At 41.5% G+C, this 10,000-nt stretch overlaps 1 long non-coding RNA gene across 1 annotated transcript in view; it reads right to left on the reverse strand.

Moving 5' to 3' along the window:
* Positions 1-2,704, reverse strand: part of LOC138978495 (uncharacterized) — a 3,635-nt gene extending 931 nt beyond the window's left edge. Inside the window, exons 1-3 of the long non-coding RNA XR_011459705.1 lie at positions 2,448-2,704; positions 1,140-1,318; positions 1-706 (exon numbers count right to left, since the gene is read on the reverse strand). The exon at positions 1-706 is cut by the window's left edge and continues 931 nt beyond it. This is a non-coding gene — a long non-coding RNA (uncharacterized lncRNA). The remainder of the gene's footprint in view (positions 707-1,139; positions 1,319-2,447) is intronic.
* Between the last annotated feature and the right edge of the window lie 7,296 nt (positions 2,705-10,000).

Raw genomic sequence — 10,000 nt, forward strand, 5'->3', positions numbered from 1 at the left:
TTTTGAAAAAGGACGTGCCTATATAGACGGTTTGATTGTTGAGATACCTGGTGGCAATGACCGCACGGGTGGCAAGAGGTAGTAATGCACAGATGACAACAAACCGACCTGCATTTAAAAAAAAAGTTAGGAAGCTTTGATAGGGGGAAACATTTTGTTAATTTCCAGAATCTTTATGAAGAAATAATGAACGAGAAGAAAGTCTGGCCTTGAAGTAAATGCAAATTAAACTATGTATACTTTTGACAAACTTTTTCTGTTCTTATTCACATGTTAAAATGTGTGCAGAGATCGTTAGTTACTTCCAAACAATCATGTTTCAGGCAACAGACAAACGGACAATACTGGACACAGGCTATGCTGACCGGCTCATGGACTGACTACCTGATGCAGGAGTAGACCAACAGTGGAAAAAGTCTGGAACAAAATGTTGCAGAATGTGAACCATGTACCGGACCACGTGACAACCCAGTATCATCTTCAAACCATGCAGGAATCTGTTCAACACAGTCACACGATTTGTAAAAGTATATTTCAGCCTTCTGTAGCTCAGGGAGTTTGAACCCCACTCTTCATCCGTTTGGGAAAGTATTTCTGATTGTTTTGACTGCACAGGTTGGTAATGGTACTCTGATGCTTCTGCCGAGAAACCCCACTCCCTAGCGCACCAGCTGCCTGTTATGGGTAAGCGACGTGCGTGTATTTCCTGCAAACCAAGACAGAATAAAACAGCAGCTTAGTTTGAGCTTTTAAGACATTCGTACCAGAGAAAACGTGTACGTGTTTGTTTGGAGAGGGTGGATAGAATCATAAGACACACTGTGTCAATGTGACGTAGAGCAGGTTTTCAAATTCATGCTGAAGCACTGTGTGATCGCTATTTTTTTGGGCATATATCTTACCTTGATTTCAGATAGACTGGGAACCGAAATGAGGATGTTTACATGAATAAAATATGCTGATATGTATGTGTTTAGAAATAAAGAATAGTTTTAATGATATATGATGGTGTGTTTTTTTTTTAACCCAATGTGATATTTTCGTATTTGAAAACAAATTGTACACTCTGTTGTCAATTTTACTTTCAGATAAATAAATCTATCATTATGGAAATCATCTGTTTGTGTTGTGTTACTTACCCATTTTGATCAATGTTGAGTCGTCCATATTCCTGTGTGTACGCATAGTATGCAGTTTGAAGGTAGTAGATGTCCGAGCAAACATAGGAGGATGATTGTGCTGTTAGGCTGTCTATCTCCTCATCCAGGTTTTCCAGATATTTGAATTTCGTTCCCTCTTGGAGTTTCTGCACTGACACCTGATAAAGCAAAATACACGTATCACTCTGTGATCATGGCAACATGTATCATCTGTATGCCCCGTTCAAAAATTACCTTGAGATTCTAAGGTATAAACAGAAATTGCACTGGATCACAAAAACAACAGGAACAGTAGTACATATATTCAGTTTAAAAATTCATGCAATGAGAGTCAATAACCCGATTTAACCCCAGGTAGATTCAGGGTCCCACTGACTGAATCTCATATGGTTGCTTTTCGGCACACACCACACATTTTTAATGGGACTGTGAGGTTTTGTTAATACAGTAAAATAATATAGTAGCAACGTACTGTCTGTTCGTGACGTTTGAGAATACCGATCTATGCACTAACGCATTGTCTTTTTGTAGTGTGACTGTCCGATATTGCGTACTCCTGAAAATCAATGATCAAAAAGTTTGAACTGCTGTAATCGTGTTTCAGCATATGTCTGACAGTGCTTATTTGCTTCCAAAATGGCTTGCGATATCACTAGCCATCAGCGTTTCGCCACTGCTCAGAAAATCTTATGATTTCAGATCTAGTTTGAGATCGGAAATCACGTGTGCTCGTTTAAAAAACTAAATTCATTTATTACTTCCCTTTGACCGTTTCGCAAGAAAAATGTCAGGATCACTATTAGTATTAGCACATGAAAGCAGCCCACCGCCATTTCAAAACAGTTTCACTGTTTAGTGGTGTCGATGTCATGTAGTGTCTTACTGTCGCAAATAAAAATACCAGGATAATTGCAGTTTTGTCCGCAAGAAACAGGCTTTGCGCAATGTTAACTTGCTGTCTACATGTTTCGTTGTGTGACTGAAGAATTACTCAGAATTCCAAGAGAAAATAAGGATAGTCGCGTGTGAACATCACTGTGGAAACATTTATTCTCAGGTGGGCAGTTCAAGGACGAAATCCTTGATTAAAGATAGGAAAATAAACAACACCAGATGCCTGAAATAATAGCATAAATCAATAATCTTTACATGCTTACAGATCTGTGGAAGCACATCAACTGATCTGTGAAAAACACACCTCACTTCGATCTAGCATGAAATTGCAAGAGGTAGCGACTACTGTGACGGACTAGTAGTGTCAACATCACAACAAAGAGAATCACATACCATTTCGTATTGCCGCTTATGCTGGCTCTGTTTCAAGCAGTTCCTTGTGGCCTCGCCAGCATTTTGACGACGAAGAGGCTCAAACGGGCACGCTAAAACCTCAGGCTGGCTGAAAACCGGTCCGTATTCCACTTGTCTTCCTCTCTGCTTGAGCCGGCCATGTTTATTGTTCAAGGCTCGTGACGTAGCACACGTATGTGCACAAGGTCATGAGCCAAGACTGCGCGCGCGATGGAACGATTCAGAACAACCAAAAAACGAGTCAAAGTATACTTTTTGGATTTCAATGACAAGAACGAGACGAGGAACAAAAACAAGAACGAGACGAGGAACAATGACAAGAACGAGACGAGGAACAATGACAAGAACGAGACGAGGAACAATGACAAGAACGAGACGAGGAACAATGACAAGAACGAGACGAGGAACAATGACAAGAACGAGACGAGGAACAATGACAAGAACGAGACGAGGAACAAAAACAAGAACGAGACGAGGAACAATGACAAGAACGAGACGAGGAACAATGACAAGAACGAGACGAGGAACAATGACAAGAACGAGACGAGGAACAATGACAAGAACGAGACGAGGAACAATGACAAGAACGAGACGAGGAACAATGACAAGAACGAGACGAGGAACAATGACAAGAACGAGACGAGGAACAATGACAAGAACGAGACGAGGAACAATGACAAGAACGAGACGAGGAACAAAAACAAGAACGAGACGAGGAACAATGACAAGAACGAGACGAGGAACAATGACAAGAACGAGACGAGGAACAAAAACAAGAACGAGACGAGGAACAATGACAAGAACGAGACGAGGAACAATGACAAGAACGAGACGAGGAACAATGACAAGAACGAGACGAGGAACAATGACAAGAACGAGACGAGGAACAAAAACAAGAACGAGACGAGGAACAATGACAAGAACGAGACGAGGAACAATGACAAGAACGAGACGAGGAACAAAAACAAGAACGAGACGAGGAACAATGACAAGAACGAGACGAGGAACAATGACAAGAACGAGACGAGGAACAATGACAAGAACGAGACGAGGAACAATGACAAGAACGAGACGAGGAACAAAAACAAGAACGAGACTAGGAACAATGACAAGAACGAGACGAGGAACAATGACAAGAACGAGACGAGGAACAATGACAAGAACGAGACGAGGAACAAAAACAAGAACGAGACGAGGAACAATGACAAGAACGAGACGAGGAACAATGACAAGAACGAGACGAGGAACAAAAACAAGAACGAGACGAGGAACAATGACAAGAACGAGACGAGGAACAATGACAAGAACGAGACGAGGAACAAAAACAAGAACGAGACGAGGAACAATGACAAGAACGAGACGAGGAACAATGACAAGAACGAGACGAGGAACAATGACAAGAACGAGACGAGGAACAATGACAAGAACGAGACGAGGAACAAAAACAAGAACGAGACGAGGAACAATGACAAGAACGAGACGAGGAACAATGACAAGAACGAGACGAGGAACAATGACAAGAACGAGACGAGGAACAATGACAAGAACGAGACGAGGAACAATGACAAGAACGAGACGAGGAACAATGACAAGAACGAGACGAAGAACAAAAACAAGAACGAGACGAGGAACAATGACAAGAACGAGACGAGGAACAATGACAAGAACGAGACGAGGAACAAAAACAAGAACGAGACGAGGAACAATGACAAGAACGAGACGAGGAACAATGACAAGAACGAGACGAGGAACAAAAACAGAACAATGAAAAGAACGAGACGAGGAACAATGACAAGAACGAGACGAGGAACAAAAACAAGAACGAGACGAGGAACAAAAACAGAACAATGACAAGAACGAGACGAGGAACAATGACAAGAACGAGACGAGGAACAAAAACAAGAACGAGACGAGGAACAATGACAAGAACGAGACGAGGAACAATGACAAGAACGAGACGAGGAACAATGACAAGAACGAGACGAGGAACAATGACAAGAACGAGACGAGGAACAATGACAAGAACGAGACGAGGAACAATGACAATAACGAGACGAGGAACAATGACAAGAACGAGACGAGGAACAATGACAAGAACGAGACGAGGAACAATGACAAGAACGAGACGAGGAACAATGACAAGAACGAGACGAGGAACAATAACAAGAACGAGACGAGGAACAAAAACAGAACAATGACAAGAACGAGACGAGGAACAATGACAAAAACGAGACGAGGAACAATGACAAGAACGAGACGAGGAACAATGACAAGAACGAGACGAAGAACAATGACAAGAACGAGACGAGGAACAATGACAAGAACGAGACGAGGAACAATGACAAGAACGAGACGAGGAACAATGACAAGAACGAGACGAGGAACAAAAACAAGAACGAGACGAGGAACAAAAACAGAACAATGACAAGAACGAGACGAGGAACAATGACAAGAACGAGACGAGGAACAATGACAAGAACGAGACGAGGAACAAAAACAAGAACGAGACGAGGAACAAAAACAAGAACTAGACGAGGAACAAAAACAAGAACGAGACGAGGAACAATGACAAGAACGAGACGAGGAACAATGACAAGAACGAGACGAGGAACAATGACAAGAACGAGACGAGGAACAATGACAAGAACGAGACGAGGAACAAAAACAAGAACGAGACGAGGAACAAAAACAAGAACGAGACGAGGAACAAAAACAAGAACGAGACGAGGAACAATGACAAGAACGAGACGAGGAACAATGACAAGAACGAGACGAGGAACAATGACAAGAACGAGACGAGGAACAATGACAAGAACGAGACGAGGAACAATGACAAGAACGAGACGAGGAACAAAAACAAGAACGAGACGAGGAACAATGACAAGAACGAGACGAGGAACAATGACAAGAACGAGACGAGGAACAATGACAAGAACGAGACGAGGAACAATGACAAGAACGAGACGAGGAACAATGACAAGAACGAGACGAGGAACAATGACAAGAACGAGACGAGGAACAATGACAAGAACGAGACGAGGAACAATGACAAGAACGAGACGAGGAACAAAAACAAGAACGAGACGAGGAACAATGACAAGAACGAGACGAGGAACAATGACAAGAACGAGACGAGGAACAAAAACAAGAACGAGACGAGGAACAATGACAAGAACGAGACGAGGAACAATGACAAGAACGAGACGAGGAACAATGACAAGAACGAGACGAGGAACAAAAACAAGAACGAGACGAGGAACAATGACAAGAACGAGACGAGGAACAATGACAAGAACGAGACGAGGAACAAAAACAAGAACGAGACGAGGAACAATGACAAGAACGAGACGAGGAACAATGACAAGAACGAGACGAGGAACAATGACAAGAACGAGACGAGGAACAATGACAAGAACAAGACGAGGAACAATGACAAGAACGAGACGAGGAACAAAAACAAGAACGAGACGAGGAACAAAAACAAGAACGAGACGAGGAACAATGACAAGAACGAGACGAGGAACAATGACAAGAACGAGACGAGGAACAATGACAAGAACGAGACGAGGAACAAAAACAAGAGCGAGACGAGGAACAATGACAAGAACGAGACGAGGAACAATGACAAGAACGAGACGAGGAACAATGACAAGAACGAGACGAGGAACAAAAACAAGAATGAGACGAGGAACAATGACAAGAACGAGACGAGGAACAATGACAAGAACGAGACGAGGAACAATGACAAGAACGAGACGAGGAACAAAAACAAGAACGAGACGAGGAACAATGACAAGAACGAGACGAGGAACAATGACAAGAACGAGACGAGGAACAAAAACAAGAACGAGACGAGGAACAATGACAAGAACGAGACGAGGAACAATGACAAGAACGAGACGAGGAACAATGACAAGAACGAGACGAGGAACAATGACAAGAACGAGACGAGGAACAATGACAAGAACGAGACGAGGAACAATGACAAGAACGAGACGAGGAACAAAAACAAGAACGAGACGAGGAACAATGACAAGAACGAGACGAGGAACAATGACAAGAACGAGACGAGGAACAAAAACAAGAACGAGACGAGGAACAATGACAAGAACGAGACGAGGAACAATGACAAGAACGAGACGAGGAACAATGACAAGAACGAGACTAGGAACAATGACAAGAACGAGACGAGGAACAAAAACAAGAACGAGACGAGGAACAATGACAAGAACGAGACGAGGAACAATGACAAGAACGAGACGAGGAACAAAAACAAGAACGAGACGAGGAACAATGACAAGAACGAGACGAGGAACAATGACAAGAACGAGACGAGGAACAATGACAAGAACGAGACGAGGAACAATGACAAGAACGAGACGAGGAACAAAAACAAGAACGAGACGAGGAACAATGACAAGAACGAGACGAGGAACAATGACAAGAACGAGACGAGGAACAATGACAAGAACGAGACGAGGAACAAAAACAAGAACGAGACGAGGAACAATGACAAGAACGAGACGAGGAACAATGACAAGAACGAGACGAGGAACAAAAACAAGAACGAGACGAGGAACAATGACAAGAACGAGACGAGGAACAATGACAAGAACGAGACGAGGAACAAAAACAAGAACGAGACGAGGAACAATGACAAGAACGAGACGAGGAACAATGACAAGAACGAGACGAGGAACAATGACAAGAACGAGACGAGGAACAAAAACAAGAACGAGACGAGGAACAATGACAAGAACGAGACGAGGAACAATGACAAGAACGAGACGAGGAACAATGACAAGAACGAGACGAGGAACAATGACAAGAACGAGACGAGGAACAATGACAAGAACGAGACGAGGAACAATGACAAGAACGAGACGAGGAACAAAAACAAGAACGAGACGAGGAACAATGACAAGAACGAGACGAGGAACAATGACAAGAACGAGACGAGGAACAATGACAAGAACGAGACGAGGAACAATGACAAGAACGAGACGAGGAACAAAAACAAGAACGAGACGAGGAACAATGACAAGAACGAGACGAGGAACAATGACAAGAACGAGACGAGGAACAATGACAAGAACGAGACGAGGAACAAAAACAAAAACGCGAACAGGAATTCAAAGTTTCGTTTTTTGTATTGCAAATGTGAACGTATTGAAATGTAAACCGAGATAAAGTAGAGCACAGCAAAAGAAATGTGCCATCTTTACTTCAGTGTTAATCCAAACGCAAAATACTGAGAAATAATTCTCCACCACACAGTTTGTGAAACAAAACAAAAACAAGTCGCGAAAGGCGAAATTACTACATTTAGTCAAGCTGTGGAACTCACAAAATACTGAGAAATAATTCTCCACCACACAGTTTGTGAAACAAAACAAAAACAAGTCGCGTAAGGCGAAATTACTACATTTAGTCAAGCTGTGGAACTCACAGAATGAAACTGAACGTAGTCCGCCGCTAGTGGAAAAGGCAGTGAAAGTGACGAGCCTGTTTGGCGCGGTAGCGGTTGCGCTGTGCTTCATAGTACGCTTTACTGTACCTCTCTTCGTTTTAACTTTCTGAGTGTGTTTTTAATCCAAACATATCATATCTATATGTTTTTGGAATCAGGAACCGACAAGGAATAAGATGAAAATAGTTTTTAAAACGATTTCGGAAATTTAATTTTGAACATAGTTTTTATATTTTTAATTTTCAGAGCTTGTTTTTAATCCAAATATAACATATGTATATGTTTTTGGAATCAGAAAATGACGACGAATAAGATGAAATTGTTTTTGGATCGTTTAATAAAAAAATAATTTTAATTACAAGTTTCCGATTTTTAATGACCAAACTCACTCATTAGTTTTTAAGCCACCAAGCTGAAATGCAATACCAAACCCCGGGCTTTGTCGAAGATTGCTTTGCCAAAATTTCAATCAATTTGATTGAAAAATCAGGGTGTGACAGTGCCGCCTCAACTTTTTACAAAAAGCCGGATATGACGTCATCAAAGGTATTTATCGAAAAAATAAAAAATATATCCGGGAATATCATACCCAGGAACTCTCATGTCAAATTTCATAAAGATCGGCTCAGTAGTTTAGTCTGAATCGCTCTACACACACACACACACAGACAGACATACACCACGACCCTCGTCTCGATTCCCTCCTCTATGTTAAAACATTTAGTCAAAAGTTGACTAAATGTAAAGACAAACAAAAGACACTGTATCAACTGAATCTTTTTCATAATCTTTCGCATAAATACATTTTTTTGTGTAGCAGAAAGTAATATTTAGCCGCTGATGAGTTAAGTAAAGCGGTCAGTACTGCCATATTTAGTCAAACGCGAATTCGACCAAACTAATTGTCAACCACAAAATGTGCGAAACAACAAATGGCAAACTTAAGACAAAGCTATGGCGAACAGAAGAGCTGTGATGATATATATATATATATATATATGTGTGTGAGGGTAAGTTTATTTTCAATGACCCAAAAGCATTCGGTCAACAAACTAACCACCACCCCCCCCCCCCAACACACACACACACACACACACACACACACACACACACACACATACACACAGACTGACGCACACGCACACACACACACACACACACACACACACACACACACACACACACACACACACACCCCATTACCTCGTCTTCATGCTTAGTTTATCTGAATACATTTTGTCAAAACCTGACTAAAGGGAAACAAGCAACAAAGGCCAAAACATACAGCCCCCAAGCATCCCTGGGAGAACCAAAGAATGACCGACAGTGAAGAGAAAATACACGGTAGCCACGGGGGCAGACAACCTTTTAGAATCCTTCACAGGCTACTGGAACTGAAAGCCAGAACTGTCTTTGTCTGATCCATTCCTCTTTCTACAACAGGAAGAACAAGTCGCGTAAGGCGAAAATACAATATTTAGTCAAGTAGCTGTCGAACTCACAGAATGAAACTGAACGCAATGCAACGCAGCAAGACCGTATACTCGTGGTCCACCGCTCACGGCATTGGCAGTGAAATTGACAAGAAGAGCGGGGTAGTGGTTACGCTATGCTGCATAGCACGCTTTTCTGTACCTCTCTTCGTTTTAACTTTCTGAGCGTGTTTTTAATCCAAACATATCATATCTATATATTTTTGGAATCAGGAACCGACAAGGAATAAGATGAAAGTGTTTTTAAATTGATTTCGAAAAAAAATTTTGATAATAATTTTTATATATTTAATTTTCAGAGCTTGTTTTTAATCCGAATATAACATATTTATATGTTTTTGGAATCAGCAAATGGTGGAGAATACGGTAAACGTAAATTTGGATCGTTTTATAAATTTTTATTTTTTTTTACAATTTTCCGATTTTTAATGACCAAAGTCATTAATTAATTTTTAAGCCACCAAGCTGAAATGCAATACCGAACCCCGGGCTTTGTCGAAGAGTACTTGACCAAAATTTCAACCAATTTGGTTGAAAAATGAGGGCGTGACAGTGCCGCCTCAACTTTC

The sequence above is a fragment of the Littorina saxatilis genome, linkage group LG10 (assembly GCF_037325665.1).
Source record: "Littorina saxatilis isolate snail1 linkage group LG10, US_GU_Lsax_2.0, whole genome shotgun sequence".
In the NCBI taxonomy this organism is placed as follows: Eukaryota; Metazoa; Mollusca; class Gastropoda; order Littorinimorpha; family Littorinidae; genus Littorina; species Littorina saxatilis.